The following is a 15,992-nucleotide window of genomic DNA, read 5'->3' as shown; positions in this document are numbered from 1 at the left end:
AAGTTTTAATACTGTGTCATTGCTTGATTTTATAACACTTTTCCTGCAGAAAGCACTATAATAAAAGATACACATTTAATTTTATTGATTTAATGGCCTTTACAAATGAAAAATTTAAAACAAAGTTTAAAAGTACAGGGGCACCTGGCTGGCTCAGTCGTGGAGCATGCAACTCTTGACGTTGGGGTTTTGAGTTTGAGGCCCACGTTGGGTATAGAGATTACTTAAAAATAAACTTTTAAAATAAACAAACGGGGCATCTGGATGGCTTACTCTTGACTTGGGCTCAGGTCGCGATCTCAAGGTCATGAGATTGAGCCCCACATTGGGCTCCCCACTGGGTGTGGAGCCTGCTTAAAATTCCATCTCTCCCTTTACCCCTCCACTCCCCTCTCTCCAAAAATAAATAAATAAATAAAATATTAAAATAAATAAAATGTAAAAGTACTTGTCTTCAAAAAAATAAGATAACATGTATTGCTTTAAGAAGTTTATAAAAATTGGGGTGCCTGGGTGGCTCAGTGGGTTAAAGCTTCTGTCTTCAGCTCATGTCATGGTTTCAGGGTACTGGGATCGAGCCCCAAGTCAGGCTCTCTGCTTGGCAGGGATCACTCTTACTCCTCTGTCTCTGCCTGACTCTTCGCCTACTTGTCATCTCTCTCTCTGTGTCAAATAAATAAATAAAATCTTAAAAAAAAAAAAAAAGGTTTGTAAAAATTACTAGAGTTATCTGAAGACATCAAGAATCAGAAATATTTTGTTTTTTAAAAAATAATTTCTGGAGCACCTGAGTGGCTCAGTCAATTAAGCATCCAACTCTTGAAATCAGCTCAGGTCTTGATCTCAGTCAGGGTCAGGAGTTCAAGCCCTGAATTGGGCTCTACCCTGGGAATGGAGACTGCTAAGCAAGCAAACAAACAAACAAATAAAATTCCCTGGGGCACCTGGCTGGCTCAGTTGGAAGAGCAGTGTGACTCTTGATCGCAGGGTCATTGAGTTCAATCCTCCCATTGGTGTAGAGATGACTTAATAAACAAAAACCTAAAAAATAAATTCCTTTTTTAAGAGTGTACAACTGATTCTATTTTGTGATGATATTAAAATGTATCCTGGGGCACCTGTTTGGCTAAGTCAGTAGAGCATGCAATTTGATTTCAGGGTCATGAGTTCAAGTCCCATGTTGTGCATGGGGCCTACTAAAAAAAAAAAAAAAAAAGATTTCCTTCCTTGTTAAAAAAAAAGTATCCTAATAAAATAGCCCAGTAACAACTTGCCTTTCTTTGTATCCTTCTTTACAAGTTGTTGAAAAACTTACTAGAAGACTAGTGAATATACAGTGAGCTAATCTCATACTCCCCTAACTTTTTGGAATTAGTTAAAATAAAGTGTTCTCTACATTACTTTTTAATACTGAATCAGAGAGCCAAAAAAAACTATAGAATTCTAGGTTATTTTATTTATTTATTTATTTTAAAGATTTTATTTATTTATTTGACAGGGAACACAAGTAGGCAGAGCAGCAGGCAGAGAGAGAGGAGGAAGCAGGCTCCCTGCTGAGCAGAGAGCCCGATGCGGGACTCGATCCCAGGACCCTGAGATCATGACCTGAGCCGAAGGCAGCGGCCCAACCCACTGAGCCACCCAGGCGCCCCTAGGTTATTTTAAATGGGTCTTGTAAATTGACATTTGATTATAACACTTTGACTATGTTGAAAGATCATATAACCTAGAGCAATGCTGTCCCACAGAAATATAAAGTGAACCACATATATCATATAAACATTTCTAGAATCCACATTTTAGTAAAAATAAAAAGAAAATTAAAATTAATCTTAATAATGTATTTTATTTAACCCAATAAACCCAATATATTATCATCACAACATGTAACCATTATAAAGATGATAATGTTATTAAGTTAAAACTTAAAAACAAAAATAACATTCAAAATCCTCAACAATCTGACCATAACTTTTTTTCTGAGTTTCCTAATGTGTACCTTCCTAAGTCCAATGCTGTAATCTGACCAGTCTTCTTGTTGTATCATATACATTTTATGCTCTTTCCATTGTGCTTTGCGTTCTCCGTCCAAACTGAAAACCCTCTCTGTGACCCTCTTTCTAAATCCTATCAATAATAATAATCTTCTACCTCTCCATGCCCCTCTTTCTAAATCCTATCAATAATAATAATCTTCTACACTCTTTTTTTGGCACTAGATCTTCAGAATCCAGTATGAATTTTACACTTATACAACATCTCAGTTCAGGTAGCCACATTTCAGGTCCTTAGCTTTCATGTGGCTTGTGGTCACTGTATTACACAATGTAGATATAAAGGTTTCTACAGGGGCGCCTGGGTGGCTCAGTGGGTTGAGCCTCTGCCTTCGGCTCAGGTCATGATCCCAGGGGCCTGGGATCGAGTCCCGCATCGGGCTCTCTGCTCAGCAGGGAGCCTGCTTCTCCTCATCTCTCTCTCTGTCTGTCTCTCTGCCTATTTGTGATCTTTCTCTCTGTCAAATAAATAAATAAAATATTTAAAAAAAAAATAAAGGTTTCTACAAATCACCAGCTCTATGATCCAATTTTTCAGAACTTAAGTATCACACATACACATCTCTCACATGTACATTTACGGGAAATAAACTCTTAACAGATGCACTCTTAAGAAAACTCCATTTTTACTTATAAAATAGTATCCCAGTGCTGATTTTAGCAACACATACACTATAATTGGAATAACACTGAAAGACTAGCAAGGCCCCTATGCAAGGATGACATGCAAATTTGTGAAACATTTACTGTCTTAACAAAGGTAAGTATGTGAGGTGATGGATGTGAATTAACTAGAGGGGAGGAATCCTCTCACAATGCATACATATATCAAATTATCACAGTGTGCACTTAAATACCTTATAATTTTGTCAATTTTACCTCAATAACATTGAAAAATAGTATTCTATTTTTTATATTTAAGGAAAAAATCTTTGTGGGGCGCCTGGGTGGCTCAGTCGTTTAAGTGTCTACCTTCCACTCAGGTCATGATCTCAGGGTCCTGGGATCGAGCCCTATGTCAGGCTCCCTGCTCAGTGGGGAACCGGCTTCCCCTTCTGCCCCTCCCCCTGCTCCTGTTCTCCCTCTCCCTCTCACATGCCTCCTCTCTCTTTCTCTCTCTCTCTCAAAAAAAAAAATAGATACTGTATCATTTTGAAATGATACTTTACATTTAAAGCAGTGGGAATGGCTCCATGTATACACAGTTCACTTAGTATACAAAGTTTCACAGTGTTGTAAGTAGACGCAACACTCGGAAATGAGGAACCTTTGCGATTTTCACTTTATTCTTTTCTAAAGTTTCTCCTCTCACAAGTAGTCAGAGAAAACTTACTTGGGTGGCTAGAGAAAGGGGAGTAGTCTGTAGCCACAGTGAAGCCAACAGCTCTTCAGAATAAGACAAGCGATACAAGGGGGAAAAGTGTCTAGCACAGAGGAGAGGCAGGAGAGCAGAACACAGGCTGCTATTTCACTGAACTATTAGAATCTTAGTCAAAACTGCAATAAACTGATTATCTAGCAAGTTTGTTTAGCTCTCCAAATGTTTTTAATTCTAAATTGATTTCATTTAAATCAGGACCAAACCCAAGCTATCAATTATCTTTATAATACATTGCATTAATAAAGTCATAATAATTAAACCACTGCTACTGTGATTTAACTACGACTCAAAGACTTTATTACAACCTACCAAACATTAAGTATGAGGAAATGTATTAAATAAGCCAACACATTCTATAGTATTCACCAACTACTATAAATTTAGGCAGTTGACTGCCTAATTCCAAATACAACATGCCCAAACTACTAATTGCTTAAAGAAGGACATTTAAAGATAAGAGAAAAAAATAGGATTCAAGAATAATTTAATGTGGGGGTCCCTGGGTGGCTCAGTGGGTTAAGTTAAAGCCTCTGCCTTCAGCTTAGGTCATGATCCCAGGGTCCTGGGATCAAGCCCCACATCAGGCTCTCTGCTCTGCAGGGAGCTTGCTTCCCCCTCTCTCTCTGCCTGCCTCTCTGCCTACTTGTGATCTCTGTCAAATAAATCAATAAAATCTTAAAAAAAAAAAAAGAATAATTTAATGTGGGCGCCTGGATGGCTCAATTGGTTAAGAGTCTGCCTTCAGCTCATGATCCTGGGGTCCTGGGATTGAGTCCCACTTCATGCTCCCTGCTCTGTGGAGAGCCTGCTTCTCCCTCTCCCTCTGCAATTCCCTCTGCTTGTGCTCTGACTCTATCTCTCTGTCAAATAAATAAATAAAATCTTTTTAAAAAGAGAATAATTTAATGTTATTATTTTGTTAAAGATTTATTTATTTGTGGGGGGGGGAGAAAAAGAGAGAGGGGAGAGAGTGGGAAGAGGGTAGAGGGAGAGAAACCCAAGCAGACTCACCTCTGATGGGAGAGCCCCACACCCGGCTTGGGGCTCAATCCCAGAACCCTGAGATCATGACCTGAGCTGAAATCAAGAGCTGGTGGCTTAAGTGACTGAGCCCCCCAGTGTCCCAAGAATAATTTTAAATGGATTAACATTTGACTTTTAAATATTTTAAAATATAGCCTTTTGGTTATCTAAGCTAAATCAGGAAGTTTGCCTCAACAGTTATTGCACACGATGTATTACATGCCATGAAGGATAAAACAGTATCAGGAGTTTACAATGCAAATATATACAATAGGACCTAGTATCTGTTGCCACTTTAGCAATACAGTGGCAGAGCTGAGGGGTTGCCTCAGAGACCTTGGCCCACAAAACCTAAAAATATACTGTCTCGTCTTTGACCAAAAAATGTTTGCCAACCCTTGCTTTATACAAATTATTCTTGACTAGAGGGAGACTGAAGTCTAAGCAGGCACCGTAATAAAATTTTATTTTATCTAGTAAACTTTTAAAAAACTGTAGTTTTCACTATTAAACACAGTTTTCACTATAAAACATCAGCCTGGCTGGTGGTAAGATAAAACTTGTACACTAATTCTCAACGTAGGCATGTCTGCTAAGGGGAATATATTAGAATATTCAGGGTGGTGAGTAAGCTATTTGTTCATCCCAAGGACAGAATATGTTTTAAAAGGTTGACAAAGACTTTAGTAATCAAACCTCTATATTGTCCAGTTTAACCACCCTCATCTAACCCATCCCTCCTGGCCATAAATGACTTCTTTTGGGTTATTTCCCAAAATGAAATTTACCCACAAAATAGTCAACTCTCTTTATTTGCCATAGTTATGTTCTATAAAGTTGTCATGGATGCTGAATTAGAGAATATTGAACCATTGCCCCTAAGGGAAATGGCAGGGTTAAGTCAACTCATCAATACATAATCTCGTTTTATGTGTTTCTGTTTCAAGACACCTCATTCAATTTAACATTGAACTCATGGCCAATAGCACTGTAACTCAGCCTGAGGGAAGCTTATCTAACACATGGATTCTCTCCATAAGGCACATCACAGTCTTCTCGTGCCTAGGAACACCAGACAGCAATTCAGCCCGGTGTTGAAACATTTCTTTAAACAGTGAAGTCACCAACAAAATGCATACAAATGCAAAAGATACAAAAATGCACTAATAGATCACAAAGGCTTATTATGAGAGTTAAAATAAGAAGTCAGGGACGCCTGGGTGGCTCAGTTGGTTGGACGACTGCCTTCAGCTCAGGTCATGATCCTGGAGTCCCGGGATCGAGTCCCGCATCAGGCTCCCAGCTCCATGGGGAGTCTGCTTCACTCTCTGACCTTCTCCTCGTTCATGCTCTCTCACTGTCTCTCTCTCAAGTAAATAAATAAAATCTTTAAAAAAAAAAAAATAAGAAGTCAAAGCACCGCCTTGTTGGATCTCAGCTGGGAACATAGATTCATATTTTTTTGCTGCTTTGCCTCTGTATATGTCTGCAAATGACTGGGAAAGCATCCCAAATACTGTTTTTAGGAAGACAAATTAATTTTAGTGAGGGCAAATATGAAAGTACAGAATTGATGAATCCTGAAGGATCAACTGTATGATATACACTACCAGTAATTCTCTAAATTAAATTAATGATGGTCAGTTAAAAGACTCTTCTTGAGCAATAGCAATATTAAGTACAGCCTCCAAAGTAATGTCTCTGAAGTGGTATTTCTTTGGTATGTATAAAGGAAATCGTGTGGGTGTATTCCACTCTTTCCTCTCTGCCCGGACCTTACTACCACTCTGAGACTCAGCCTCTGGTTGCGCGAATCTGAGGGCCAGGTTGGATTAGGTTCCCTTGACTTTGAGCTCCCATACCCCACCCCCATACCTCTACTCCATCCCTTATCACAATTACATAACCATCTCTGTGTGCCTCACCCATGGGGTTCTAACAGCCTTGAGAGTTTCAGTTTTGGGGGTTTTTTTTCCTACTTTTTTCCCCCTAGTATAAAGCCCTATAGTACATTGCTATTCAATTAACTTTTACTAAGTACATAATTCAATGAAGTGAGAAATTACAGGGACCTAAAGTATGAGTAGGATGTAAAAGGACAAATGAGTAAGCTTAAGTAGTAAAAAGGTAGAATGTGTACTACTTGCTACTTGTGACAGGGCTACTAATGACGGTATAGAATACAGAATATAGAAAGAGTACATTTGAAGGGGAAAAGGAGATCCACCAAAATATGCCTACCCCCCCTCTAATCACCCATTCATCTATGTTACTTACATACTTGGTAAATTTTATTGCTTGCTAAGACTGCATTCTTAATTACTATCTATGTTATAACAACTCACTTCTCTGGCTAACTCCCCAACTATAATGTAAGATCACATAGGAGAAAGGTTTATTTGACTCTCCAAAACCTAGTAAAACAATATTTAATTGAATTGAATGTGGTTGAAGATGTCCAGGAGAGAGTTGGATATTCTGAATTTGGGCTTTGGAAAAAAGTCTTAGCTGAAATAAAGCTTTAGAAAATATTATAACACAGGGGTGCCTGGGGGGCTCAGTCATTAAGCATCTGCCTTCGGCTCAGTTCATGATCCCAGAGTCCTGGGATCAAGCCCTGCATTGGGCTCCCTACTTGGCGGGAAGCATGCTTCTCCCTCTCCCACTCCCCCTGCTTTTGTCCCATCTCTCGCCCTTTCTCTGTCAAATAAATAAATAAAATCTCAAAAAAAAAAAAAAAGAAAAAGAAAAAAATATTATAACACAGGTGGTATTTTAAAGTGGAAAAAAGGAATAATTTTTGAAAGAATCAAAGACAGAACTTTAGTTGCCCAGCATTTACAGGACATATTAATCAAGAGGAGACAATGAAAAACACTGAGAATGAACAATCAGAAACCAAGTAAGAATGGAATGGCAGACACTACTGATTACGAACCAAATCTAAGTATCCTTTCTTCTTCCTGGCTTAGCAGATACCAAATTTCTTCCAAGATAATGAACTCAAGGAAGGTGAGAGCTTCCCCAGGCCCTGGGGAATGACTCATGGTTGGCTTAAATCAATCATAGCAATCACATTTCCTTGTGCCAGTGATTGGTGTAGGCGTGGCCAAGGAGATGTATGGGAAATGCTCTGGGGAACTTAAGGCAGACTGTCCTCCCTATAAAGGAATACCCACCCAGGAGAAAGCCCAGCACTGCTTTTCTACTTTTGGATAATAAAAGTGTAATGCTTGTTATCTTACAACAAGATAAATATCTGTGACACAGTGAGAATGGTAGAGGGTAAAGAGAGCAAGAGCCTGGGTTCTCAGTAGTGTTATTGCATCTCTGAATCAATCCTGGAACCACCATTGAGGACTTACAGCTAGAAAGATTCTATTACTTGAAGGTGAAATCATTCTGATACCACTGGTGTCCCAAAATGAAAAGAAGGAGCATTTCATGAGGGATACAGGAAAGTCAAGAAAGGTAATAGATGGGTACCCACAAGAATGATTTTGGTTTCAAGAGTTATAATCATGGTAAGCACTCAAAAAAACCATTAACTGGGACGCCTGGGTGGCTCAGTTGGTTAAAGCAGCTGCCTTCGGCTCAGGTCATGATCCCAGCGTCCTGGGATCGAGTCCCGTGTCGGGCTCCTTGCTCGGCAGGGAGCCTGCTTCTCCCTCTCCCTCTGCCTGTCATTCCGTCTGCCTGTGCTCTCTCTCTCTCTGACAAATAATAAAATCTTTAAAAAAAAAACCAAACCATTAACCATGTGCAAGCACTACTCAACACATAGAACCTCATCTAATCTCTCTTAACAATCCTATAAAGTAGATGTAATTATAGGCAATGAAAAGCAAAAGCCAGAATCCAGTGAACTGAACAAGAGGGATATGAAAATGGAATAGTAAATTCAAACATTTCAAGAAAGTCATCTGAAGGTAAGAAGAGAACTGTATATAAGGGAGTGAATAAAGGAGGTTATAACTGGTCAACAGAAGAAGAAAAAATGCAGAGGAAAATGAGATATAAAAGTACTTAAGAAATGATTGCTAGGTAAGGTTCAGAGAAGATAGGAGGGTTTGGTACAAGAGTACAAGTAGATAAAATTTGAACAAAAGGAGAAGTGGGCTCGGAGATTAACAGAAAATAGGTAAGGACCAATTTATGAATTTGAAGGCAAGAGGATAGACTAGGAAGGAAAAGTATTTCATAGATGCTATCAGTGTTCTTTAAAAATTTTTTTAGAAAGGACATCCACTACTAAAAAGCTGAGACTTAAAGTAGGGCATTTAGTAAGAATGGTGATGGTCTCACATAGCAATTATGAGAAATAGGAATTGATCAGAAATTGATCAGAAACAAGTAAGATTACTAAATTTGACACAGCTAAAACCAAGAAATCATGAAGAATAGACTTTCATGGGGCGCCTGGGTGGCTCAGTGGGTTAAGCCGCTGCCTTCGGCTCAGGTCATGATCCCAGAGTCCTGGGATCAAGTCCCGTATCAGGCTCTCTGCTGAGGGGAGAGCCTGCTTTCCTCTCTCTCTCTCTCTCTCTCTGCCTGCCTCTCTGCCTACTTGTGATCTCTCTGTGTCAAATAAATAAATAAAATCTTTAAAAAAAAAATAGACTTTCATTTCTTTATAAACAATTTAATGACCTTCCATATGCCAAGCTACCTTTCTAGGTACTGGGGATACAGTATGAACAAAAATTCCTGCCTTGTGTACTTTATGTTCTAATGAGGAAGACAAGATTTTTTTTTTTAAAGAATTTTCTGTTCCTTTTTTATTTTATTTTTTTTTAAGATTTTATTTGTTCGTCAGAGAGAGAGCTCACAAGCAGGGAGAACTGCAGAGACAGGCAGAGGGAGAAGCAGGCTCCCTGCTGAGCAAGGAGCCAATGCAGGACTCTATCCCAGGACGCTGCGATCACCACCCTAGCCAAAGGCAGATGCTTAACTCTGAGCCACCCAGGCATTCCTAAAAAGATTTTTTTTTAAGTATCTTTTTATTTGAGCGACACACACACACAGAGAAAGCAAGTGTGTACGATCAGGAGAAGGGGCAGAAGGAGAGGGAGAGGAAGAGAATCTCTAGCAGACTCTGCAGAGCATGGAGTTCCACATGGGGCTTAATCCCAGGACCCTGAGATCACAACCTGCACTGAAACCAAGAGTCAGCCACTTAACTGCCTGAGCCACCCAGGCACGCCTATAAAGATTTAGTAATTAAAAATATTCTTTAAAAAAACTAATCTATGCAATGTTAGATGGTAGTAGGAGCTAAGGAAAAGAAAAGAATTAAAATTTTAGATGGGGTAGGCAGAAATGGCTTCAGAGACAAAATTACATTTGTACTATGACCTGAAAGAGAAAAGGGAGAAAGCTATGTATATATGTGTGGGTTGATATCAGGTAGAGGGAAAAATGAAGTATGAAAGTACAAAATTCTGGAGGTGAGAGAATGCCAGGCATCTTTAAGGTGCAGCTGTGTCAGAATGATGGGGTAGGGACGGTCAGAGAAATAATAAGAGGCTAGATGGTGTAGAGTCTTGTAGGCTGCTAAAGACTTTGATTTGTATCAAGGGAAGATGAGAAGCCATTGGGGAGTTTTATGCAGAATGACAGGATTGCTTGGCCTTCTATGTTAAAAAAAGAGAGGGAAAGTATGGTGGGTAATGATGGAAGACCCAATAATTCAGGTGGTTTGGACAATGATGTAGCAGTGGAGGTGTTATTTATTTTAAAGGTATAGTCAATAGGACTTCCTGATGAATCAAATGTGGGATGTGAGGGAAATCAGTAGCACAAGATTTTTCAGCTTCAGCAAAGGGAAAGAACAAAGTTCTTGACTATTGACTAATATAGGAAGCTATTGACTAATATAGGAAGATAGAAGAGCTGAGGGATGGGGAATTGGGGAGTTCAATATTGGACATTTTAAGTTTAAGATGCTTATTAAACTTACAAATGGTAGTATCTAATAGGCAGTTGGATATATGAGTCTAGTATTCTTAGAAGCAGTCCAAACAGAAGATAAAAAACTGGGAGTAGAGGTGATCTTAAAACCTCGAGGTTAGGGGCGTCTGGGTGGCTCAGTGGGTTAAGCTGCTGCCTTCGGCTCGGGTCATCATATCAGGGTCCTGGGATCGAGTCCCGCATCAGGCTCTCTGCTCGGCAGGGAGCCTGCTTCCCTATCTCTCTCTCTCTGGCTGCCTCTCTGCCTACTTGTGATCTCTCCCTGTCAAATAAATAAATAAATAAAATCTTTAAAAACAAAAACAAAAAACCCTCGAGGCTAGAGATTATACTAGAGTGAATGCAGATGGGGAAAAGAAGTTCCAAGGATAGAGTTCTAAGATTCACAAATGCATTAGTAGTAACTATTTCTAGGAAGGTGGGGTCCTCTCCCTTATCCCCAGGAAATGAATCTTAATTATTCAAAACCAAGTATGGTACTTGCTAGAGTAAGCCTGTGAGTCAGCTTTGGTCAGCACAAGGTTAGTCCGATTGGTGTCCAGGGGAAGGGGGTAGTAGAAAGGTTTCCTTACTTTTGAAGACAAGAAACTCTCTTCTTCCACTTTACAGTTATGACTGCATAACACTGGGAACCATGGCAACCCTTATGCAATCATCAGGCGCATTGTGCTGAGGATGGCAGAGGGCAAAGATAAAAAAATATGGGTATCTCCTGTATTGCTGAGCTATAACTCAACCAGCCGTAGGGTCACTCTGTGCCTGGATTTTTCAGTTATTATTTAATACGGGTTTTCAGGGCGCCTGGGTGGCTCAGTGGGTTAAGCTGCTGCCTTCGGCTCAGGTCATGATCTCAGGGTCCTGGGATCGAGTCCCACATCGGGCTCTCTGCTCGGCGGGGAGCCTGCTTCCTCCTCTCTCTCTCTCTGCCTGCCTCTCTGCTTACTTGTGATCTCTCTCTGTCAAATAAATAAATAAATCTTTAAAAAAAAAATACGGGTTTTCATTACTTATGGGAAATAGCATCTGGTTACAATAATCTCATTTTTCATTTTCATAGCAATGCTTAGGTATCAAAAAACAAACAAACTCAGGGGGTGCCTGGCTGTCTCAGTCAATAAAGCATGTGACTCTTGATCTTGGGATCATGAGTTTGAGCCCCACATTGGACCTAGAGTTTAATTTAAAAATATAAACACTTGTGCTCGCTTTGGCAGCACATATACTAAAAAAATATAAACATTTAAACAAATGAACAAATTGAAACTCTAAATTAAAGTTTAAAGTTGGCAAGGTTAAATAACCTAGCACTTAGGTAATAATGGTGAATTGAAGCTCATCGAGCTCCAGTGTCTATTTTAAGTGACTAGGAGTTGTGGATTTAAAGAGTGGACACTACTGAAAGACATGGGGAACAAGAGTTGGGAATTCTCAAAGTGACTGGCAAACCAAGACCTGGAAGTAATTGAGATTGAAAAGGGAAGTATCAGAATTACGGAGTATATTAGTAAACAAGATAAAGTGAAAAGAGCTCTTAAGAATATTAGAATTGAAGATTTTTAATTTTTGAGTAGTCTGGAGACTAGATGTAGCTTGTACCAATGAAAGGGAATTAATTGTATTTTGAGTACTCAGGGACTGATTGGTTAATATTTACTAACACTATGTAGCTTGCTATTTTGTGTACTTGGGATTCAGTGCTAAATAAAACACACAAGGTGCTCTGCGGAGGTCACACTTTGGTGTGAAGAACAGACAAACAAGTAAACAACTAGAACTTTGGTGAATATGGAGTTTCTGGCCAGCATAATCAAAGGCACTCAGTAGTATCTGATTTGAGATGAAGTTCCCTGGTTGTAGCCTGGCTAGCAATTGGGGTCCTTACACAGGGTTGCACACAGCACACAAGTGAATGAGAATCGGGATGACAGTAACTGGCAATTATGTATTTCACATAATTTCACATATGCACACTCAGAAGTAAACATTTAATGATTGATCTGATCATTAAATTTCTTCCATTCTAACTCTTCAACACTTGCTTAATAAACTATAGGTTATTATTTTTTTTTAAAGATTTATTTATTTATTTAACAGAGAGAGAGGTTACAAGTAGATGGAGAGGCAGGCAGAGAGAGAGGGAAGCAGGCTCCCTGCTGAGCAGAGAGCCTGATGCGGGACTCGATCCCAGGACCCTGAGATCATGACCTGAGCCAAAGGCAGCGGCTTAACCCACTGAGCCACTCAGGCGCCCCAACTATAGGTTATTTTTTAAAAGATTTTAAATTAATCTCTACACCCAACATGGGGCTCAAATATTAGATATTCTTTGTTAGACTGATCCAAAGAACTATCTGAAAACAAAGATGGAGTCTTTGCAGTGATTCATGTTTTATTCAACCTTAACTCCCTAGAATAAGCTCCATGAGGGTAGGCATATGTGTCTATTTTGTTCGCTACTATATCTCCAGCACTTAGAACAACGTCCAGCATTTTTACTGAACCGAATAAATAAGCACCTACTGGATGAGAGGCATTATGTTAATCACAAAGGTAAATAAAATGGTTCCCACCCTTAAGGAGTTTACCCTTTTAAAGGATCTAAATAAGGGGCACCTGGGTGGCTCAGTGGGTTAAAGCCTCTGCCTTAGGCTCAGGTCATGATGCCAGGGTTCTGGGATTGGGCTCTCTGCTCGGCGGGGAGCCTTCTCCCCCCACCCCAACCTCTCTGCCTATTTGTGATCTCTGTCAAATAAATAAAATCTTTATTTCAAAAAAAAGGATCTAAGTAAAAATCTCTCGGTCTTCACCTATATCAAAGTACATCCTTAAAGAGCAAGGTTGTTAAGAATCTAAAAGCATTATCTGTCCTGGACCAAAGAAATTTATTGTAGGCTTCATATGATCTTAAATTTAAAAAATAAAGTACCATTCTATCTTGAAAAATTAGTATTTGTATCACTAGGTACTACAATTAGATGACCTGTTATAAAAAATGATTATGTAAATCAAAGAAAAAATAACAATTTCAGGTGCTTTTAAACATTTTAATTACTTCTTTTCAAGTCCTTTCAAATATATTTTAACAAAAGTGAAGTGAGAATATCACTTAATATGAAGCAACATAAAAGAACAAACAGAATCAGAAGGCAAATTCCAAAGAGATCACTGCTATAAATAGAGACATGAAAATGTCAGGACAGAGAAGCAAAGTTCCACTAAAAAACAACAACAAAACCGTATGCCAAGTGGGCTTTACATCTCATACCCACCCGTCTTCAGTTAAGGATTTCTTTCACTGGCAAAGATCCTCTTTCAATAATCTATTTCAAAATATAAATGTTGTAAAGGTAGACGTCCTGATTATAAAAATCAAGATGTTTTTGGTTCTGCAAAGATTCGTGTTCCCCTTGTACCTAAGAAGCAGAAAACCTCCAACTGAAATTTAACTGAATCACTGCTGTTTCAGAGTTCTTTGATGAAATAAAGAGCACTGGATTAGGAGTCTAGTGTTGACACAGCAATTAATCTTGTCACTTTGTGCATGGCTTTCAAGCAATCCAGGTCAATTTCCTCCACCATAAAATGAGAGAAACAGATTAGATGATCTTCAAGGTCTTTCCAAGTCTGCTATCCTAAGAAGTTGAGTGACTCTTCTTTTCCATGCTAGATAGCCTCAAAAGCCCCCAATATTTATAACCACGTATTTAGCAATTGACTCTAGCTTTGCAGGGAAGTGGTAACTATGATAACAAACAATTCAATTTGATACTAAAATTTTACCAACATAGGGGCACCTGGGTGGCTCAGTCAGTTCAGTGTCTGCTTTTGGCTCAGGTCGTGATCCTAGGGTCCTGGGATTGAACCCCATGTCAGGCTCCCTGCTCAATGGGGAACCTGCTTCTTCCTCTTCCTTTGCTCCTCCCCGCGCTTGTTCTTGCTCTCCTCCCTCTCTGTCAAATAAATGAGATCTTAAAAAAAAAAAAAAGACTTTACCAACATAAAAGCACCAAGATATATTGGCAAACCAGAGTAAGATCCAGTCTTCAACCAGCTCTCCTTTATACAAGAGAAAAGGGGAGAAAACAAGATATCTGTGTTCAGAACATATACTAGTCTAACTGGGGAAACAAAATATAATTAAGCTAAATCCTGTAATTATTAAACTTTTTGCATGAGACCAGTTTTCAGACTGATAAACATAAGAATCAACTACGATGCCTATTTTTTTTTTTAAATAAGAGATGTAAATTTTCTAAAACAAGTTACATTAGGTCCAGGTGGGGCCCAAGTATCCACATTTTTAAAAAACACCCTAGATAATGCAGGGTTTTTCCTCAAACATACTCTTGATTAAGGAACACTGTCCTAGCCTAGATCAACAAAAACTTGATAGGGTTCAAAAACAAAATGCTTCTAGACCTTGAATTCTCTAGACTATATGCCCATAATCACTAGAGAACAAACTAGAAGGCATCAAAAATTAGCAAAAGTCTAATGGAGCAATTTTATTTTAGTGGTTCTCAAGTGTGGGCTACACTTTAAGGATCAACTTAGGAAGTTGTTACACATACAGATACAGACCAATGAAATCAAGATTCTGGGAGTGGGGGTCAGGGCTCAGCTTTATTTAACATTTTAAAAAAGCTCCCTGTAATCAATATACTGAATTAAGTAAAAGATCAACGGAATTGGTTAGTCAGGTTAAAGTTCATGAAAAAAGATGATTTTTAATTTTGATCTTTATTTGGCTAAAATTTTAATGAATAGGATAAATGTAACAGAAGTGAAAGGAACTGATGTATAAATATGTGATTCAATTAGGGAGAGAAAAAATAAACAGGTTTTGACCACAAAATAAACGGAGAATAAGAACAGTAAATATATCAATTTATTTTAGACATTTTGGTTTTGAAGCAACACACAAAATGTTGTTGAACACACAAAATCTCTTGGAGATAGCTGCAGACACAGATCTGGAAATACTTCTAAGGAATAAGTACAGGACTAATTCTAAGTAAACTAACAAAACTTATGTAACACTGTTTGTTAACTACAGTGGAATTAAAAAAAATTTTCTAAAGATTTTATTTATTTGACACAGAGAGAGATCACAAGTAGGCAGAGAGGCAGGCAGAGAGGGAGAGGAGGAAGCAGGCTCCCCGCTGAGCAGAGAGCTCGACTTGGGGCTCGATCCCAGGACCCTGAGATCCGGACCTGAGCCGAAGGCAGAGGCTTTTACCCACTGAGCCACCCCGGCGCCCCGGAATTAAAATTTTTAAATACTTTCACAGGTCAAAAAAATTATGAAACCATATATATTACATACACTCTGTAGTTTTATTATATATTATATTCTGCAGCATTATATACCAGCTTTATTCTAAGTTATTTGGATGTATGCTATAATTAACTAAAAGCACTCGGGAACTGGGTGGTAAAGCCAATTTTTTGAGACAGAAACTGTCAGGAGTACCAAATTTTCAACCTACCATTATCCCTATAGTAAGGGAGCATTACGGTATATCGGTAAGGGCAGGTAGCTCTGAATTTTTTTCATTAAATAT

At 38.8% G+C, this 15,992-nt stretch overlaps 1 protein-coding gene and 1 non-coding gene across 2 annotated transcripts in view; one reads left to right on the top strand and one right to left on the bottom strand.

Moving 5' to 3' along the window:
* The window catches only part of DNAJB4 (DnaJ heat shock protein family (Hsp40) member B4), a 45,300-nt gene that overhangs the window by 22,743 nt on the left and 6,565 nt on the right, over positions 1-15,992 (bottom strand). The window lies entirely within an intron of this gene.
* Positions 2,703-2,808, top strand: LOC123387412. The gene has a single exon (XR_006601867.1). It is a non-coding gene; the product is annotated as a U6 spliceosomal RNA (small nuclear RNA).

Source organism: Mustela putorius, unplaced genomic scaffold (assembly GCF_011764305.1).
Source record: "Mustela putorius furo isolate JIRA1106 unplaced genomic scaffold, ASM1176430v1.1 tig00003853_pilon_pilon_pilon, whole genome shotgun sequence".
Lineage (NCBI taxonomy): Eukaryota > Metazoa > Chordata > Mammalia > Carnivora > Mustelidae > Mustela > Mustela putorius.
This window is presented reverse-complemented; position numbering and strand designations above follow the sequence as displayed.